At 40.4% G+C, this 22,500-nt stretch overlaps 1 protein-coding gene and 1 long non-coding RNA gene across 2 annotated transcripts in view; one reads left to right on the top strand and one right to left on the bottom strand.

Annotated features, from left to right (window-relative positions):
• LOC138973590 (uncharacterized) overlaps window positions 1-22,500 on the top strand; it is a 171,523-nt gene that overhangs the window by 125,433 nt on the left and 23,590 nt on the right. The gene's annotated exons all lie outside the window — the stretch shown is intronic.
• Window positions 6,776-13,754, bottom strand: LOC138972322 (uncharacterized). Its single transcript, XR_011457556.1, has 3 exons — window positions 13,538-13,754; window positions 7,667-8,008; window positions 6,776-6,899 (listed from the first exon to the last, which is right to left on the bottom strand). It is a non-coding gene; the product is annotated as an uncharacterized lncRNA (long non-coding RNA).

Here is a 22,500-nt window from a genome sequence, read left to right as displayed (position 1 = left end):
AACAGCGCCACTATCATCCTAATCGTCACCATCTCCATCCTGAGCAGAAACGTTATTGTCGTTGTAAGTATTGGTTTTTTAATTACATTATAATGATATCATCGTCGTCTGCGAAATATCGTCATCACAGTCATGGCTGATATTATATGATATCGATACGAGACGGCTTACCCTGTTCTACACCAGCTCACGTGCCCCGCCGATCCCGTGCTGTTGTCATAACGGCACGTCAAGACAAAAGCCTCCTGACCCCGTTGAAGCTCTATTGGCGACCCGTCGTTTTCACCATCAAATGATGTCGTGAGGGATATTTCTGTTGATGGTGCTGAAATCCAAAACATTAGGGTTAAGGTTAACGTTTTAAAATTCAGAATACAAAAACAACAAGATTAGATAGTGAATGGAACGTGATTTTGGACAAAACAAAATACTCACAAGCACGTCGACCCAACAATCTGTTTAGTGAACAGACAGAAGATCAGATAATGTAAGTAGGTCAACTAAACGTATCCGATACAGATAACAATGTCCATCCCTGGCAAGGCACTGTCGTCGCCAAAGATTCTACTTGTTTTGTTTAGTTGTTAACGTTGTTGTTTTTGATGCTATTGTTGTTGTCAATAACATTGTTGTTGTTGTTGTTGTTGTAGATGTTGTTGTAAATGTTGCAGTTGAGGTGTATGGTTTTTGTTGAAGTTGTTTATTCTGTAGATGGAGCCGTAATACATATAAATGCACGCAGACTGACCCAACACGTACCGACACACACACACACACACACACACACACACACACACACACACACACGCGCGCGCGCGCACACACACACAAACACATACTCTCACACACACACACACACACACACGCATGTACGCACGCACACACACACACACACACACACACACACACACACACACACACACACACACACACACACACAGACATTGTGTGACGATCATGAAACCTCACAATCGTGTACAATTTTAAATTCCTAGATTCAAAAAACGTGTAAGTAAATAACTTTTCTTCAATGTATGATCCGATCACGGCCACACTGTGACCTTGAAATGTGACGAAGCCCAATCAGTCTCAGTTCTCAAAGTCACTTTGGTGAGTCAAACAATAAGACGGTAAGTGCTGCTTGGACACAATTACACAAACAGTTACAAACACTTCATCAAGCACCCCATAGACTTACATAGCAAAATACGTTACACGACAGTTCTGACCGTTCATCACATTGATGTTGATGCATTTTCTAACAGAAAAGTAATTCCCTTCTCTTAGCTAAACAAAGTACTATATATTATAACAATTTGAAATTAAACATCCTCGCAGGGTTCACAATCCTTCTCTTTTCTGTATCACAATTCCAACTTACCTATGTTTCCCTTAGAAACTGTTTTTTCTCCACGGCTAGGGTAGAACAGGATGGTGTATGTGTGCCTGCCAGGCCTCCAGCTCTTGAGGCCATTTATAGAAAACGTGCACTTGCCCTTTGTAAACAACTTTGACACGTCGGTTCGCGTGATGTTACCAGTAAATTGGACCTGAACAAAACCCACACACAGACAGTTGTCAAATAACCAAAGGGAAGTAATCGCTCTTTATCCATACGACATGTGTAATAGAGTAAGCGAGAGTTGTACGGAACCTTTTCTCCTGGCACCTGAGAGAATAGCAAGCATTGGCATGAACAAGTGACGTGTATCCTCAAACACACACACACACACACAGACTGGTTTACCCACTATCATAATTTGGATTGGAGATGCTTTCTTTCTTTCTTTATTTGGTGTTTAACGTCGTTTTCAACCGTTCAAGGTTATATCGCGACGGAGGGAAGGAGGGTGATGGAGTAGAGCCATTTGTCAATTGTTTCTTGTTCACAAAAGCAATAATCAAAAATTTGCTCCAAGGGCTTGCAACGTAGTACAATACTGGGAGAATGCAAGTTTCCAGTACAAAGCACTTAACATTTCTTACATACTGCTTGACTAAAATCTTTACAAACATTGACTATATTCTATACAAGAAACACTTAACACGGGTAAAAGGAGAAACATAATCCGTTAGTCGGCTCTTACGACATGCTGGGGAGCATCGGGTAAATTCTTTCTCGTCCCAACCAATATGGGACTCCCCCTAACCCGCGGGGGGTGGATTGGAGATGAAGGGCGCTTGTTCGTGTCCTCTTAAAGGCAGAGTAAGCCTCCCGTAAACCATCACAGATACGGTCAGGCTTTTACACACAGTACAAACACCCTTTCATTTAAACACTCACCAATTGAGAACATTGTTCTGATCTTGTCTTGATGAAAAACGAATTCTTTTATGATTAAAGAATGTTTGTGTAACAAGCTGTCAATCTATTATTTAGATTTTAAAAGTTAGGTCTAGCGCAAAAACGAGGCGCCATTATTCTTCAGGGCCAAGTCCACGAAAATAAATTCTTGGAAAATGTCTCACGCTCGACAGAAAGCAGCCAGGATGTTCCCGTTCGGTGAGCGTTCAAATGGAAGTATGCTTGTACTGTATATAGACGCTCGGGGAGCTCTGTGATGGTTTACGGGAGGCTTACTGTGCCTTTAACTTCTTGTAATTTATGCTTATTTACTCGACGGCAAAAAAAAAAAGAGGCAACAGCTCCGTTTGAACCCCAGAAACCAAATGTGCCTCCAGACACACGGATCCCTCAGACGGCCGAGGCTGTGGCCTCTAAGGTTCTCCTGTACCAATTGCTTGCGCTGGCATCTGCTTACATAGACCCACATTATGTCACCACCGAGTGGTAGACACATACGACATTTGGTAGCACTGACTGCCAGCTTCACGGTAATGCGTACCCCTAGCGCGGCTCTGCTTGGGTAGGAATGTTCTGAGCAAAACACTATGAGTTACTCCATACCCCCCGCCCTCCATGGAACTTCTTGACCCCAACAAATTGGGGGGGGGGGGGAGTTTGCCCAGTCGGTAGAGGCGCTGGCTTTAAAACCGGTTGTTACTATCAGCGTGGATTGCGATATAACCTCGAATGGTTGAAAACGACGTTAAACACCAAATAAAGAAAAGAAAGCGTGGGTTCAACCCCCAAGTTCGGCGCGGGATGTGTGTCCCAGAGTCAACTTTGTGCAGACTCTCATCGGTGTCCGAACACCCCCGTGTGCACGCATGCGCACGATAAAGATCCCAGGGTCACAGCGAAAGCCTCAGGCCTTGGAAACACGAATACATGCATGCGAAAATATGAAGCCCGGGTGTCCGTTCGGCCAACAGCCAATAAAGTAAACATTTTAGCACTGACCCAAGACGACCCAACCCGGTCCCAAGCCCATTTCAGGTCTCCTCTAGCAGCCGGCAGCCAGCTGTCTACATCCCCCCCCCCCCCCCCCCATTTAAAAAAAATTCAAACAAAGCCGGGTTTTCCCGTGTAACATGCCCCTAATGGCTTTGCGGTGAGGGCGTACAACTTACATTTTCTCTCTAGAACGAATACCATGAGTGTCAATCTTTAGTTGTTTTGTGATTAGCACTAGCTATGTGTACAAGTGGAGAGCTGGAGGGCATACAGTGTGTTTGCCCTGAAAGTGCCCGTGACTCACTTGTTAAGTAACATTTACAATACGAATTGATGTCTAAATAAAAACAGTCAATATCTAGCTGACTACATAAACAGTACATATACGAACGAATCAACAGGAAATGCAAATGCGTGTATGACTGTTACACGACACTTGAGATTGCCACAAGTTCTCAAACGTCGTATAGTTGTGTTATTTTATTCTACGTCGCCCGTCGTCGCAGCAGAAAACAACTCGTCAAATTGAGTTCGAGGATTTATTTAGCATTCCATACATACAACTGCACATCGTAGCAGAACTCAAAGTAGAAGCTTTTTAACATACACATTGCGCTGGCCTATATAGTAAATACTCAATCTCGAGAATTATCCAGACCGAACATGATACAACTAAAATTAGATGAACTGTCCATGGACTAGAATAGTGACATTCTCTGTGACGTACATCAAAAGTGCCGACTCACTTAATCCGAGCGAACGCCACGAACCCACGACTCAAAACAACGTGGTAAACAACTTGTTTTGACAGGACTAGAAAGTTCACCTGCATTCTCGTCCAAACATAAATATTGTGTTTACAAAATATTATATCGGTACTTTCCCACAAAGTACAAATAAGTCAACTACATGCAACACACAAAACTGAACCAAAGTTCAGCAACGGCAGCGTTTCCTAACAATGACTCACCTTTGTCATGTCATAAGTAATATGACTCAAGAAACAAACTGCTGCTCCAGCTCAATGGACACGGAAGACAGTAACACAACTCAAAACAGTGGAACACATCTTGTTGGATCTTCAGAAATTCAGAAGTAAATTTACAGACGTTTCCGCTTGCTGTCGTCGCTGTGGCAAGACCCGCAATTTCTGTTGTGAAGAATTAGTCAAAACTGCCAGGAAAAACCGCCACTAAGAAACTCAGTCGTACGTCTGTTACAGTACTACCTGGTTGGCCAGTACTATCTGGTCAAATGGGTCAGAATAACCATTTCTGCACTTTCGCTGCTTGTGGAAGACACTTCAAATACTCCTATTATACGAGTGATAAATATCAAGCCTACTGACAAGCTGCCACATTTTCGCATTTCGTTACATGTTCATGTTTTAAGTTTATATAATTTTCTCAAGCAATGGGAACTCCCGGGGATTCCCCTTTTACGCGCGCGTCATGAAGTTCGGCTGCAAAATGCACGTGTCGCTATTTTTCATCTGCAGGGCTGCTTGTTGCGTTTTGTGGCGAAAGAGGACTTGCGGCAGACAAAGAGGACGAGAAGAATGTAAGCCGGTATACACATATATGCAATTGTGGCAAACTATCATTCATTGAATGTGTTGCATTGTAGTGATCTAGTTCTGTTTTTCCTTTTTGTCCCCCCCCCCTTCACCAGCCCCCACCCCCAACACACACACACACACACACACACACACACACACACAGATAAAGAGAGAGAGAGAGAGAGAGAGAAAGAGAGAGAGAGAGAGAGAGAGAGAGAGAGAGAGAGAGAGAGAGAGAGAGAGAGAGAGAAGCATCCCACAAAGAGAAACTTGAAAGCATAATAATAACTGGCGAGCCCGGAGTAAGGACGGTACTAGCTGTGGCTCTGACTCATAACCTTGACCGACTAATAGCATCCTGCTTAATACTAAAGACCGTGTTACATAGTCGTTTTTTCGTTAGTTTCGTTCTGTTAATTCTGTCCGGTTGATTTTTCTTCAACTGGCCATTGTCGTATTACAGACACAAGTGACAAATCATTTGCCAGGTATCAGATGTTCTTGCAGTAAATGTTTACTTAATTTGTGTTAGATGTACTTGACATCAAACTGCATTACAGTCGTATAACATAGTTTACATAATTTATCACCGGTTTCCTATCCGCTTGACTTAGATTTTTCACCATTTTCCATTCTTGTATCAATGTGGATTTTTTGTTTCTGTTAATAAACTGATTTTAAACAGACAGTTTAAAAGTGAGAGACTTTTAGTGCTTTTGTCATGAGTGTCTGAGCTTTGAAGCAGCAGGAAATTGCGGCATTTTCTTTAAATAAACATGATGTCTGCAGTTGACACGCGCGCTCACATAAGAGACTGAGAGAGAGAGAGAGAGAGAGAGAGAGAGAGAGAGAGAGAGAGAGAGAGAGAGATAGAGAGAGAGAGCGAGACAGAGCGAGAGACAGACCGAGCGAGACAGAGAGAGAGAAAGAGGAGAAAGAGAGAGAGATATAAAGAGAGAGAGAGAGAGAGATAAAGAGAGAGAGAGAGAGATAAAGAGAGAGAGAGAGAAAGAGGGAGGAAGAGAGAGAGAGAGCGAGCGAGAGACAGAGCGAGCGAGAAACAGAGAGAGAGAAAGAGGGAGGAAGAGAGAGAGAGATATATAAAGAGAGAGAGAGAGAGATAAAGAGAGAGAGAGAGAGAGATGGAGGGGGGTGGAGAGAGAGTGAGTCAACCCGAAAAGAAAAGCCGGATAGCGATGTTGACTTAACAACTGTGTCAGTGTGGGTGAAAGACAACACGCTACCAGCCAGTACAGGGGCGGTGCGTGTGTGTGCTTTCGCCGTGAGAGCTTCGCTCATAACTTTTTTTGTTACTTTTTTATTTTTTTTATAGCATCATTGCTTGAGCATCTCGCGACGGCTACAATGTCAGACCTGTGTACGGGACGCTTTAAAACTGCTCGCAAAGGCAAAAGAAGTTTTGTTCAGGGAGAAGTCCTTTTCTTGTTCACTGCTATCCAGATAGTACTGGTTTGCCAGGTAGTACTGTAATACGTCTGCTTAAAACTGTGGAGTCTCTCCTGACCACACTTATCGCGGACCAACGCACTTGTCTCATGGAACGTGGAGTAATACCTAATATACTGGACTCGCAACAAAATATACAAACCAATGACAATGAACAACGTTTCGACAAGGAACGTGACAAACCGAGTGTGGTTCTCAGAGCAACAGGACGCCCAGCCGACATTAGACAGACATAGCAGGTCGATGGCGGTGGTGAGGATGAAAGAACCAATCGCTGTTGGCCTGTAAGCAAATTATGTTAAGTGTTTGTTTGTTGTATGCAACCCCCAACGTGAACCGTATAGCTCTAAGGGTGATGCGAGACAATGGTTTTGCTCATCTATATCACTTTAAGTTATTTGAATTATCAAAGTAACCTTGTTACATGTCACAACAGTTTCTTTACCTGTCTATTCTGAAACCATGTGCAGCTCACGCTCTTGCTGGAGGAATATGCTTTGTCATAATCACAACTGCCTGTGAGTGTCTGTGTCCTGTTGTTGTACGCTATAAAGCAGTTGGTCAGAACAGCCCAACCTGCAAACATATGCATCATAGTTCGTGCTTTTGAGGGGAACACAGTGCAAGTTCATTTGTGACCATCCACCACGGAATGAGTCGCATGTCTCCTCGCGCGGTTCTGCAGCGCTAGGCTGAATATACGTCCGGTGGTGTCTTGTAACAGTGTGAGAGTCACCTTAGTCACAGGTTTTTAACTAAACAAAATTCGCTCTTTTCTAAAACGGTTTTCACCACTGGATAGAGCATACATAATTCTGTAGGATAGGAAAATGTAAAAAATAAGAAAATCATGCAAAGGTGACATGCGACTCATTCCGTGGTGGAGGGTCACATTTGTTCACCAATCTTATTAGTGTGATACAGGAATGAGGAACATAACCCTTATCGAATGACACACATGCTTGGCCAGTATATCTTTATTTAGTACACTCTTTGACTGCAACTTATGTTCTGTATAAGGTGAAATGCGTCACTTTTAACTTCCATATACGGTAAAATGTGGTAAAACGCTTTGGGAAAACTGGGGAAACCATTGTGTAAATATTGAAACATGCGCACTTGTTGTCAAAAGTCGGCAAAATTAACTTAGGACTGCTCATATGAAAATTGCCTTGTGAAAATGAAACCACGAATCACTCACTCTCCTATCAAATACAGCAATATGAAAGCTAGACCTACACGCATATCAAGCCACGCTGAAAATAAAACTACAACCAGGAATAGAAAGAAAATGCAACCAACAATGTCAGAACAAAACATACAAATCAATGAAGGGTTCTTACTTATCACATTGAATGCACAGATTGCAACCGCTGTTGTCTTGCCACAGTAGCTTCCACAGACAACGTTTGCTGAAATGTCCTTGTCACGGTCTTTCTGCTGGTATGTCAGGTGGCTTTCACTGCCTGTCCTCCTCGCGTCAAATTGTTCAGGCTCTTGTATCGTGCATGTTGAGGCAGTACACGATGCAGCTTGAATAGTCTCGCTACCTTTTATTATTGACCATTCGATGTTGAACGAAGAGTTAAAACCCTCGCACACTATAGTGTTAACTGTATTTTCGCGAATGTCCAGCATGTTATTATCACAGTTCCTGATGTTTATACCCCCCACTCCTTGCTTTCCTGCAAGTAAAAAAAAGTGAACATTACTTTGTTACTATTCTTCTTACAGTATACGTATTTGAACTTACACATGTATACAATTCTGGTTGACCCTCAACACAATGTCAGTCACAGCAGGGTACAAGACAGGCAGAGTCCCAATTAAAACAAAACTACAACACTAGTTTCTTCGCATGCTTTGGAAAGACCAGTGCAGCCCGCCTTGGTGTCTGGGTTTATCAACAGCCAAACCGTACTACTGTTTGGGCAATGACTGATCTCGGTGTAGCAGCCTATTTTCACACAGCCCAGTTTGACCGGGAGGTCATCCTGATCATGAGCTAGTCTAGACCCCCCTCCAAACTTCCAGAATGAGTACATTAGGACCATTACCAGAAACAATATTTATGCATATTTGTAACTATGTATATCTTAGATTTAAGGGGGGGGGGGGGATCATTCTGGGCTCCCGGTCAAAATAGGCTAGCCCAGAATGACCCCCCGGTCAAAAATGACTAGGCCAGTCAGTGTGGACCTCCCCTTCAAACTTCAAGGATTAGTACTTTAGGACCTTTTAAAACGAAATATATGTATATGTGCAAGACCTGATAGTGAATCTATCATGACAAGAAAGGTGGACTAGGCCAGTGGACTCAAAATAAAGTGGGATCGGTCTTGGGACCTGTAACTAAACTCCTCAACTTAAATTTCATATGTGCAAGACTTCAATAAAAGTACATTAGGACTTAAGTTGACAAAAAGTATGCATACATGTATACATCTATGTAATTCCTCAGGTTTGGGGGGGGGACCTTTTAAAAGGAATATGTGCACAATATTTTTTGGAAAAAATGATTCTTTTTTTAAATCGAGAAAAAGAATTTACTTTATGAAATAAAAAAATTTAAAAAAAAGTTTCGACACTTCCCTTCAAACTTCAAAAATAAGTACATTAGGACTTTTGATGACGAAATCTATGCATATATTTATGCCTTTATGCATCTATGTATCTCCACAGCAAAGTAGGCTAGCCCACAATGACCGCCCGGTCTGTATGTAATTATTTTTGAAGTTTTAAGGGAAGCCCCGTCAAAACGTCTTTTTTCTCTCTCGAATTTTTATTTTTTTTTAATCATTTTTCCAACAAATTGTGTGAGTATTATAAGATGTTTGATGGGTTGTTGACAGACCAGCTTTTTTGTCGGTCCGAGGAGGAGCATATCGTCTTTTGCTTTATATTTATTGACCAAGGCCAAAGGCCGCGGTCAATAAATATGAAACAAAAGTCGATATGCCCCCCGAGGACCGACAAAAAAGCTGGTCTGTCAACAAACCACCAAACATTGTTTTTGTCATCATTTTGGTAGTGAGAAAATAAGTGCACAATCAACCCAGGGAGCCATGCTTTGAAACACGGGTTCCGTGCCGATAACCACACGTGTCCCGGTTTGATAACCACTGGCAATCAACGATAGCCGTGGAGCGAGGATTATCAGAATGAGCTGGCGTGTGAAAGCAACTTTCTGTGTTTTTGAGTTCATTAAATGTTGGGATGAATATGTCAGGTTTGAGGATGCACAGTTCTGTAGGTTCATCTCGGTATTCCACCCCCTCGGCTTTCCGTTGTAATTATTAAGCTGAGTGATCGAATGTGGAAGCTACGTTTGGTCAAAGGTCACACAAGATTTGCGTCGTGCAGCGAAGGAAAGAATCGCGATCTTGTTTCCGACTCAGTACCTCTTTGTTTTTCATTAGACCTGTCATTCTGCTTGCTCGGCTTTCTTAGATGTTTGCATATCTTGTTGCTATTTTCTATGCGTTTATTATTGTTTCTTATTTGTGCTTCGTTTATCGATACAACGTCTTGTGCACGGGTCAAAATGTGTGTGTCAGGGGTCGTTTTAATTGAACTTGACGTTCGTGTTTCTCCGAACGTCTGTGTATCGAAACACAGATACACGCACTCCATGACTCTGTAAGAAGACAAACCATATCGCTAGGTTTCATTTGTTTTTGATGAATGTATGACCTTTCATGAAGTAGTTTTGTTTTTTGTTTACTTTTGCTAGTTTGCCAGTTCGTTTTTGGAACTTTGCAAAGCAGTGTCGTGTCGTCTGTTTAGGTCTGGGGAAACACCAATGAAAAGAGCCGAAGAATCCCGGAGCGTTTCTATTGGGTTTGCTTTTGATTATCCATGTATAACCTGCTTCCTGCAACTATGGTAACCGGGGATTTATTGCCTGGGGAACATGAGATTTATTTCCTAGGTGCTTGTGAATGAAAACTCGTGAAAATGATGACAAATACATATATCATTAGTTATCGTTAGATTTGACTGTGATATCAACATTTATCAGTCTGAATGTCGAGAAAGCTGAAATCATATCACATCGAGGCGTAAGCCCAGAATGATATGATTCAGCCTTTCGAGACATTCAGACTGATAAATGTTGATATCACAGTCAAATCTAACGATAACGATTTTATCGCATTCGATTTCGGAACAGTAGGAATCATAAACCTACCTAAGAAGTCAGACAAACGCAAGGGAGGCTACTGCCTTGTATTTAATGTTGGAAATGTTGGATTGTCTTTTACTGCTTTCGTAACTTTGCTGCTCTTACTTTTATTTTTCAGTAACTGGTTCTTTTTCTCAGACAAAATAAGGCATTTATAATGAAAAACAATCAAAAATATACGGTCGAAACAGATCACCAACAAAGGCTAACAAGTTCAGTGGAGTTGCCAGTTGGAAGGAACAGCGAAGAATGTCCCAGTTACTTCCTCAGTCGTACTCTTTTTATATTTAGTCAAGTTATGACTAAATATTTTAACATCGAGGGGGGAATCGAGACGAGGGTCGTGGTGTATGTGTGTGTGTGCGTGTGTGCGTGTGTGTGTGTGTGTGTGTGTGTGTGTGTAGAGCGATTCAGACTAAACTACTGGACCGATCTTTATGAAATTTGACATGAGAGTTCCTGGGTATGAAATCCCCATACGTTTTTTTCATTTTTTTGATAAATGTCTTTGATGACGTCATATCCGGCTTTTCGTGAAAGTTGAGGCGGCACTGTCACGCCCTCATTTTTCAACCAAATTGGTGGAAATTTTGGTCAAGTAATTTTCGACGAAGCCCGGACTTCGGTATTGCATTTCAGCTTGGTGGCTTAAAAATTAATTAATGACTTTGGTCATTAAAAATCGGAAAATTGTAAAAAAAAATAAAAATTTATAAAACGATCCAAATTTACGTTTATCTTATTCTCCATCATTTGCTGATTCCAAAAACATATAAATATGTTATATTCGGATTAAAAACAAGCTGTGAAAATTAAATATATAAAAATTATTATCAAAATTAAATTGTCGAGATCAATTTAAAAACAGTTTCATCTTATTCCTTGTCGGTTCCTGATTCCAAAAACATATAGATATGATATGTTTGGATTAAAAACACGCTCAGAAAGTTAAAACAAAGAGAGGTACAGAAAAGCGTGCTATCCTTCTTAGCGCAACTACTACCCCGCTCTTCTTGTCAATTTCACTGCCTATGCCGTGAGCGGTGGACCACGAGTATACGGTCTTGCTGCGTTGCATTGCGTTCAGTTTCATTCTGTGAGTTCGACAGCTACTTGACTAAATATTGTATTTTCGCCTTACGCGACTTGTTGACTGTTCGATTTGGCAATTCTGAACGATGGCAGGAACTGAAGTGCGCCAGGCAGTATCAGCGAAGTCCTCTGGCTCATTGTCTGTGCCCAAGAAAGCTTCCAGGTATTTGTCGGTATCGGCGGACTGCATAATAATGTTGTCGAAGCTCAGTCTCGCTTACGACGCATCCAAAATGGCGTCCTCCGACGGCGCTGTGACTGTGTGAAAGATGCTGAAAGTTGTTCTGTTGATGTTGTATGGCTACGACTAAGAAAGGTGGACAATGGTTCATGCAGGTGCGAACTGTTTAAATCGGCTGCTCATTTCCTGCCTTTTTGTGAGTAATGTGCGCTGAAACACTGCAAGAGATCTCACAGTTTTCTAAGTACTGCCACTGCTGATACTTTAAAGGTCAGCTTTGTTTATGGCTGTTCCAACTACCTCAGTCGGTAAGATTGTAACATTCTTTTCTACTACTTCTCTGTTAAAGCTGGGTGGGAAAAGTTTGATTTTATTCATTGCACAGCTTACTATTTCTGATTCAATTACTTTTCTTGTATAAATTATTTTGTGATTTAAAAAAAAGGGAGACATTTGTTTCCTTCAGGTGACATTTTATTCTTCAAAATTAAAATTGATAAACTACTTCCTGCACGATATCAAATTCGCTGGGAACTTCCTGCGTGATGTCAATTGATATACAGTTCCTAGTTGACCAATGATTTGTCATGTGATCAGTAAAAATGCGATAATATATAATTATATATATATTTTTGGAAAGGTCCTAAAGTACTTATTCTTGAAGTTTGAAGGGGAGGTCAAAACTGAATGGCCTAGTCAGTGTTGACCGGGGGGTCATTCTGGGCTGGCCTATTTTAATCGGGGGGTCATTCTGGACTAGCCAAGAATGACCCCCCCCCCCCCAACCTATGGAGAAACATAGATGCATACTTAAATGCATAGAATTCGTCACCAAAAGTCCTAATGTACTGATTCTTGTAATTACACACACACACACACACAAGCACTAACACACACACACACGCACACACGCACACGCACACACGCATACGTACACACGGTATTGTACACACACACTCACACACAGAAACACATCCGTGTATGTATATACGGTATCATGCGAGAGAGAGAGAGAGAAAGAGAGAGAGAGAGTGGGGAGGGGGAAAAGGCAAGCAAGAAAGAAAGAGCGAGAGAAGACAGAAAGGCAGATGGAGAGAGAGAGGGGGAAGGGACCGGTAGGTACAGAGAAATAGCGATTGAGAGGTTCAGAGAGAGAGAGAGAGAGAGAGAGAGAGAGAGAGAGAGAGAGAGAGAGAGAGAGAGAGAGAGAGAGAGAGCTCAGAATGGTTTATTATACTAAGGCCACAGACTCAAAAACAAACCACGGGATATGGGGGAAGAACAAAATCCACAACAACAAAAAACACACCAACAACAACCATGAAATAAATACGGGTGAAAAAAAGATAGAGAGACAGAGACAGAGAAAGAGACAGACAGAGACAGACAGACATACAGATCCGACAGCCAGCCATCCAGACAATATATACTCACACGCACACACAAAGGGAAGTGTCTGCCGTTTGAACATGTAGTATAGTGCTATCGACACGTAGCGCTACAGTACTTTGGTTTTTCAAGAATAGTGATATCGACACGTAGTTCTATTGAGACGTAGTCGAAGTGATAATGGCATGTGTCAATACTACAGCACTACGTGCCGATAGCACTACTGTTTTTGGCAATTTGTGTCGATAGCACTACAGAAAATAGCGCGAACGATACGTAGCACAAATGACACGAAGCGCTAGCTGGACGCACCGCGCAAAAACCACCTCACCATGCACCCCATCCCTATCCGTGGAGAGTGACACTTACCGCCAGTGACGAAAATCAGGACAGCACACATCAGCATTTCTTTCTCCACGAAACCCATCCTGCTCACGGGTCCTCTGCTGTTCGGTCTTTGGTCATTTGTCTTGCAAATTACCTTCCGGAATGTCTCTGATTAGTGTTATATCAAACACGACACAATACAAAGTGTTACAGCTGGCATTTCGACAAACTCATCACTCTTCACAAATTGAACGCTTGCAACAAGTACGATGACGTCATTTTAATAATGAAACAGAAAGTCTTGGTTCACTCGACCCAAGCTTGTACAGTCTTGGTGACCATAATATACGTCGTTGCACGGATCTGGAAAGAATAGCTAGCTTAAAAAAACCCAGCATGTTCTGGGTAGATAACTGATTTGGCATTCTTTTCGTATGAGAGAGAGAGAGAGAGAGAGACATAGAAAGAGAGAGAGAGAGAGAGAGTGTGTATCCATACATGTGTTTGTGTGTGTGTGTGTACGATGTGTGTGTGTGTGTGTGTGTGTGTGTGTGTGTGTGTGTGTGTGTGTGTGTGTGTGAGTGGTTGTTTATTTACAAGGGTGTGTGTGTGTGTGTGTGTGTGTGTGTTTGTGTTTATGTGTGTATATGTGTGTGTGTGTGTGCGTGTGGGTATTTGTACGTGTGTTTGTGTGTGTTTATGCGTGTTTGTGTTTGCGTGTCCGTCTCTCTGTGTGCGGTGTTTAGTGTGTGCAAGATTTTTGTGAGTGAGTGAGTCAGTGTGTGTGTGTGGGTGGGTGTGTGTGAGTGTGTATGTGTGTTTTTGTTTTTGTGACTTGAGGTGTGTGTGTGTTAGAGAGAGAAAGAGCCAAATTGTCCTTCGCTGGGAGTATGCATTGCCTTGGCATTGCACTTCTACTTGATTTGTGTTATCAAGGTCTGGGTAGATAATTGATTTGGCGTTCTTTTCGTATGAGAGAGAGAGAGAGAGAGAGAGAGAGAGAGAGAGAGAGAGAGAGAGAGAGAGAGAGAGAGAGAGAAAGAGAGAGAGAGAGAGACAGAGACAGAGAGAGACAGAGAGAGACAGAGAGAGACAGAGAGAGAGAGAGAGAGAGAGAGAGAGAGAGAGAGAGAGAGAGAGGGAGAGAGAGAATGCATTCTTATTGTAAGTACCAAAAAAACACAATGAAGGTAAGTTGTTAGATTTTGGTTTACGGTTAGCATTAAACGTTAAATTAACGTTAGCAGAAAAACGGTTATAAAGCAAACGTTAAATTAACGTTAAATTAACGTTAGCAAGCAAACCGTTTTCATGGCAAACCTTTTTTAAACGTTAATTTAACGTTTGCCTGAAAACCAATATAAAACAGTTTGCATTGAAACGTTAAAATAACGTTAAATAAACGTTAGCACATAACCGTTCAATATCAAACTATATTTAAACGTTAATTTCACGTTTGCCCGAAAACAATTAAAAAACGGTTTGCACTGAACCGTTAAAAAAACGTTAAATAAACGTTGACACATAACCGTTCAAAATCGAACCAATTTCAAACGTTAATTTAACGTTTGCCCGAAAACAATTAAAAAACGGTTTGCACTGAAACGTTAAAAAAACGTTAAATAAACGTTGACACATAACCGTTTAAAATCAAAGCAAAAGCAACACAAAAAAAAAGTTATTGTTGTGGTGGCAACAACAAACATTTTTTTTGTAAATGTCAAAAAAAAATTTTTTTTAAATAGAATATATCTTTTTTTTTTTAATTGACATATATATATATCAAAAACAAACCTTTCAAAAAAATGTATTTGTTAAAAAAAAACCCATTAAAAACAAACATAATGTAACGGTAAATTAACGTTAGTTTTATTTTTTATGGCTACGTTTCTTTCACGTTTTATGGCGAACCTTAAATTAACGTTAGATTTAGGTTAGTTTACTCATCAAGATAAACGTTAAATTAACGTTAACATTTAACGTTAATTTAACGTTAATTTAACCAAAATAAAACCATAATATAATGTTAAATTAACGTTAATTTAACGTTTACCGCTAATGTCAATTTGACCAAAATAAAAGTATAATACAACTGCTGTTTGAATGTATTTTTCACGTTGAGTGCTAACATTAAAAAACATAATCAAACAAATCATTAGGAAAATAATTGTATTTAAATATTTTTTTTGCTTTGTAATTTTTTTTTCTTATTTGAAGATGCATTTTCCATAGTCTTTTCTGTCTGCTGTTGTTGTAGTGTTTGTTATATATGTATGTAGCTAAAACCATGTTAAAAAAAGACAAGCAAACACCAACAAATCAAAGTTTGTAAAAGGTTTTTGGTGAGAATGGTTAACTTTGCAGCTAACGCTATTTTATCTTGTTGTATTACTTAATCCGGAGAGCATGCAGGCTGTTGATTTTTGATCCCTGTCTCATTGGAAGGGTGGTACTGGCCAGGTCTCATATTTTGAGCCAAACAGTGTACATGCTAACATAAAACAAAACAAAAGACAAATAAATAAAACCATTAGAAACATGTTTTGAGAATATGTTCTAAACATTTATTCATCATTCCCTGATATTTCCACAATATAAAAAATAAAAAATACACAACCATGATAAAAATGTCATAAGTTGAATCAGTTCTAAAGTTTCTAGAAGTGAGTTTGGATATACATGTATCACACTTTTAGGTTCTGTACCTAGAAATTTACCAATTCTATTCCATCTTTTGGGTTTAAAAAAGTCTTTGCAGATATATATTATACATCCGAAATGATGCCAGAAGAGACAAGGAAATATGAGGTTATTTGCAACACCACCAGCAGAGGAAGAAGTCGCTCACTTTGCAGCAGCAGATAAAAAGAATTGTTGAATTTGAAGCAGGAGCAGACACAGAAGTTGTTGAATGTGTAGTATCTGCAGCAGACAAAGAAGTTGTTGAATTTACAGCAGACGATATATGTGACCCTCCACCACAGAATGTGTCGGATGTCACCTCGCAGGGTTCTGCGCTAGGCCCAATATACGTCCGGGAGGTGTAAGGTATCAGTGTGAGGATCACCTTAGTCACAGGCTTATAACTCAACAAGTTTTCGCTCGTTTCTAAAACGGTTTTCACCACTGGATAGAGCTTCAAAATCTCTCTAAGAAAATGTAAAAATATAAAAATCATGAAAAGGTGAGATGCGACTCATTCCGTGGTGGAGGGTCACATATTTGTTAAATCTGCAGCAGCACACAAAGAAGTCATTCACTTTGCAGCAGCTCCAGACAACAAGAATTGTTGGGTTTTAAGCAGGAGCAGACACAGAAGTTGTTAAGTTTGCAGCAGTAGCAGCGGCAGACAAAAAAGTTGTTGAATTTGCAGCAGACGATATACTTGTTAAATCTGCAGCAGCAAACAAAGAAGTCATTCACTTTGCAGCAGCTCCAGACAACAAGAATTGTTGAATTTTAAACAGGAGCAGACACAGAAGTTGTTAAGTTTGCAGCACCAGCAGACAAAGAAGTTGTTGAATTTGCAGCAGACGATATATTTGTAAAATCTACAGCAGTAGCCATGGAAAAAGTTGTTGATACAACCAGTGCAGACGATGACATGTCTAAGACAATAGCATGTCAGTTGGACCTTGACTAAAAATATGCATAGGTAAAGATGTCCCAGCTACAACAAATTGTTCTGTCGGAAGATCTCCTACATGCCGAAATGATGTGATGGCCGACCAGCCAAGGATTAGAACAATGCGTCATATAATATCAGCATGTATCAATGACCCTAGGCTGAGGCCTGACAATAACACTGCCTTCTCTCAAATATGATTTTCTGTTATATAATAATATGACTGATGTAACATTCATCTTAGCGTTAAACAAGGATTTTACCTGCAAACACACACACACACACACACACACACACACACACACACACAGTGACACACACTTACTTGGCCTCAACAGCCAGAATGTCGGGGTTGAACCTTGTAGTTTACATCCCTGTGAATGCTTTCTGTTCCATCCTCATGGTAATTCCTCCCACCCTGCAATGGAAATTGAAAGCATTGATGTGTGAATTGCATTAATTACAATAGTCTAAACACACTCAAATCTGTACTTGTTAATGAAGACAGAGATAGAGAGTGGGAATAAGGGGGGGGAGGGGAGAGAGCAGTTGTCAATCAAACCTTGTTTTAAAAATTTAACTTTTAAGTGTCTTTGAATAGATCATTTTCGAAAATAACTCCCCATGCCTCTCCTGAGATTTCTCTTATTTACTGTACAGTTATGCATTTGACATGAAGCTGTAAGATTGAACAGTAAGTGCCCTGCGTGCACATGTGTGGAAAGTATCAGATTGAGAGAGAGAGAAAGTCTCAGATTAAGAGAGAGCGAGAGCGAGAGAGAGAGAGAGAGAATACGAATACGAATACGAATACGAAAGTTTATTCAGTTTTAGGCCAGAGCCCCTTCTGAAGGGTATGCGTCCATATACAACATAATCATAGCAAATATTGTGTTTCATAAATGACCCAAATTTGTATACATCAGACAGTAATACATGTGTACATAGATCATGTCACAGTGATTAATCTTTTCATTCCCTGATAAATATATTGTGCTAATTTGGATATTTGACTGACATTTCCAGTAGACATAAGCAAAGTATATCGGTACATACATGGATGGTTATAATATTTTGGCTTTATCAATAATACTCTTAGGTCACGTAGTGCAGGACAGCAGAACATAAAATGTATTTCATTTTCTTCAGCCAATTTACACAGACGACACAACAAATCTTCCTCACTCCGTACACTATACCTACACCTGTGTACAGCAAGATCCGATACACCGAACCTGAATTTAGTTAATGCACTTTTCACATAGCTGTTCATTTCCATATCTATATACGCTTCAGTACAGCTTGTGGTCTTAAACAATCTGTATGTAGAAAATCGATCACTGCTTTGCATATGGTCGTTCCAGTCTTGCCATCTGCAATCTATCAATCGCTGTCTGAAACATTTTAGAAAACCACCAATACTGTCCACCCCTTGGTTGTACCATACATCTGCAAACCCATGAGAGAACAAACACTTACGAACATCCGTCGCCCATGTAATCTTGCCATTACAATCTAAATTATAGAGAACTTTGTATGCTTTACATGGGATCTTAGAATTTTCCATTCTTGTTAGTTTTAGCCAATATGTAATGCACTTTACATATGAGTTTAGATATATTGGGAATCTTCCCAATTCACCATACACAAGGTCGTTTGGTGTTCTCATGTCTACATGTAGGAATCGTTTCATGGCGAATAAGTGTAGTTTTTCTATTTCAGTACCTTTTTGGAAAGCCCAAATCTCAGCACCATATTGCACAATCGGTTGGACTTGAGAATCAAACAATTTTGTAAACAATGTGTAAGAACTACTCTCTAGCTTGTGCAACACACGGAGTATACCAAACACTGCCCGTTTACCCCTACTCACCAAATCTTGACAGGAAACATTAAAACTGAGTCTCGTGGAAAAAAATATTCCTAAATACTTATAAGCGTTAACAACAACAACTCTATCTGCACCATAATTCCATTTTTCACAACTAGCTAAATATCCTCCTTTACGGAAAACAATAATATTAGTTTTGTTCATGTTAACTTTCAACTCCAATCGAGAAGCTGCATTGTACATATTATTCAGCTGTCTTTGCAGGCCAACAACAGTTGTGGAGAGCAATACAATGTCATCAGCAAAAAGCAATATGAAAAATTCAACAAAATCAAATGTCACACCATGTTTTCCATTTTCCATTACTTCCAAAGCTAATTCATTAATGAATAACGAAAACAACACAGGGCTACATACATCACCTTGTTTTACCCCATATGTACAATTGATTACATCAGTAAATTTAGCGCCACATCTTATTTTAGCTTTCACATCCAAATACATGCTTTTCACACAACGATGCAATTTTCCTCTAATACCGTTTTTCATAAGTACAGGCCACAGAAGTTTCCTAGAAATCGAATCGAATGCCTTCTCAAAGTCAACAAATGCGACATACAATTTTCTGTTATTTGTAAACTGTTTCTGAATGGCCGCCAGGAGTGTAAAGATATGGTCAACTGTTGAATGATCTTTTTTAAATCCAGCTTGATGTTCACCAGTAATATCATTTATGCTAATCCATTCCTGCAATCTGTTATTAATTATGGAGCTATATAATTTACTGCTGACATCACACAGTGATATTCCCCTGTAGTTATTGGTGTCATTTATCTGACCTTTCTTAAACAGAGGCAAGATTATTGATTCCTTCCAGTTGTCCGGGTAAAAACCACTATCAAACAAGACATTAAACAACTTTACTAAAAACACCACCACAGCCTCACCCGAATGCTTGAAAAACTCACCAATCAGCCCATCTGGACCAGCAGACTTTCCGTTCTTCAGCTTTCTAATTGCAAGAGTGACTTCTTCTTTCGAAATCGGTCTATCTAATACATGTTCAACAACATCATCATCATTTCCTTCATCATTAACATCAGCATTTTCATCCACAGCCCCATCAACGACGTCCACTATAGCTACATGTGTGTCCTTCTCTAATACATTCTTAAAATGTTGGAACCAATCATCTAGAGAAATGTTATGACGCGGCTGCGTTTTCCTCCGTGAAAGTTTCTTCATAGTTTCCCAAAATAGTTTCTGCGATTTTACTGAGCTGCTCAAGTCAGCGAGTAGACCAGCGTTATAGCTTTTCTTTTTCATAACGATCAGGTATTTATATTCACGCCTAGCAATGCAATATATATTTTTATCCAGAACATCTTTTGATTTTCTACATTTATGTAACATCTTACGGACATGCCTTTTTGCTGTTTGACATTCATGGTCAAACCATTCTCTCTGTAACGACTTACCACCTATTGACATTCTTTTTTTCATGCATTCACCTTGCTGTTTTATGACATCATTAAACTTGTTCAGTGCGGCGTTAACATCATTCTCAATTAAGGCAGCAGCATCGACAAGTTCGTACTGTACATCACCTGAATTCATTAAAGAGGAGAAGGCAGCCGCACATTCAGTCTTCCAACAGTATTTGACAACAAATTCGTCAACCTCACAACCAGCTTCATTCATAATGGCATTCGGCATACATCTTTTATCATGCAGAACCAACTCCACCGGCATATGGTCTGATTCAATACGCTCTAAAACATTTAACTTGCAATTATTCGCAGCTGATTCAAATAGATTTACAGACATCAAAAAGTAGTCATTCACACTGCTTCCACTATCAGAAATAAATGTGTATCGTCCACGAAGGTCACCATGACACATTCCATTCAGAATACACAATCCGAAACCAGTACACATACAAAGCAATTTTTTCCCGTAATTGTTCAAGATTTTATCTTCGGAGGACCTTTTTGTCTCAAGCAAATCCACTTTACTAACGTGTACATATAAATCCTGTTCGTCAACGTAATCAGGTGTAATATCCGAGGTCCTAGAATTCAGGTCACCACATATGATTACATCTACATCATCCAAAGACAAAAGACTATCCGCCAAGCATGATTCTAAAATATTTATTCCATTTTCAAAATCAAAAGCAGTATAATACGGTGAATGTTCAGGTGGGATGTATGCACAGAGAAGCAAAATGTCCTTAGTGAACCTAAAGTACTCTTTATGCAGAACAAACGAAAGGAAGTAGTGGCTATCACTTTCCAACTGTGTTACGTGAGGGATAATATTATTCCGTATTAGACATATCACCCCACCCGAACATCTTCCCTGCCGCGTCAATTTGACTGCTGGCTTGACGAAAACCGTATGGTCATTAAAAAGACATGACTCGAAAGTTAGAACAAACGTCTCTACTAGACAGACAATGTCATAAGAAGAGAGAAAATCGACAAACTCGGGATCGTCTAATTTTGACAAGATACCGCAAACATTCCAATGAAGAAAAGATAATGAGTTAAAAGAATTTTCAACGTCATCAGATCGATCAGTGCCATTTAAATTTGACGCATCCACCACCTCGTCATCACCGTCACTATTCTCACCACCCCCATCAATTTCACCCTGTTCTTGCTCATTTCCACTCTCGTTTTCACTTTCTCCCTCACTTCCCCCCTCCCCACTCTCGACCGCACGCTCGTTCATATGAAGCATACAACTATCATTGCTAGACATACGTGTATCGTATAAACTGCTGCTATCCATTTCATGTATAACTTTATCCTCGTACACATTCCAACCACAAGCAATATAAATGCCGCTATCATCCATGTCTTTTGCAATGCGAGGGGTTGGACAGTCACGATAATGGGTAAATGCAGTAGGCCTATTGGTTACACGGCCGTTTCTATTATCAGTTATATTTGGTGTATCCTCTATCATAATAATTGTCTGGGCGTCCGAGACTAGATTACAGGTATCGTCTACAGCAGCGCTGTCTACAGAACTATTGTCGTCACTATCACCATTCGGCGGCGTTTCACCACTGTCAAGTGCCAAAACACATTCGCTGGTCTGCCACTGAGCCCCTGTGACACGAACACTTTCAATATCACTGTCCGCAGCTGCACACGGCTGGCCTGCGCGTAAGTTTGTGACAGTGATGTCACCAGTCACGGAGAATTCACGTGCACTAGCTTCAGTCAAAACCGGTGTCGCTTCAGGTCTATCTCCCCTCTTATTTCGTACCACAGGAACAATTTTCTTATTCACAGTCTTTTTCGTTTTTTGTGTGGTATCACTATCAGGGCGGCCACCTTCCTATCTTAATTCTTTAAGAACCTCTCCATCGGCATCCAGTACATGCTTCTTACCTTCTATCAGAAGGTGATCAAACACCATCGTAGCCCTTTTACCTTCTGACCTGGCTAGCTTCAGATGCGGTAACAACTTGCGTCTTATATCCCTCACGCGCATGGAGAAATCCTCGCCAATGAAGATCTGGCTCCCTTGTAGCTT

The sequence above is a fragment of the Littorina saxatilis genome, linkage group LG8 (assembly GCF_037325665.1).
Source record: "Littorina saxatilis isolate snail1 linkage group LG8, US_GU_Lsax_2.0, whole genome shotgun sequence".
NCBI classification, from domain to species: Eukaryota; Metazoa; Mollusca; class Gastropoda; order Littorinimorpha; family Littorinidae; genus Littorina; species Littorina saxatilis.
This window is presented reverse-complemented; position numbering and strand designations above follow the sequence as displayed.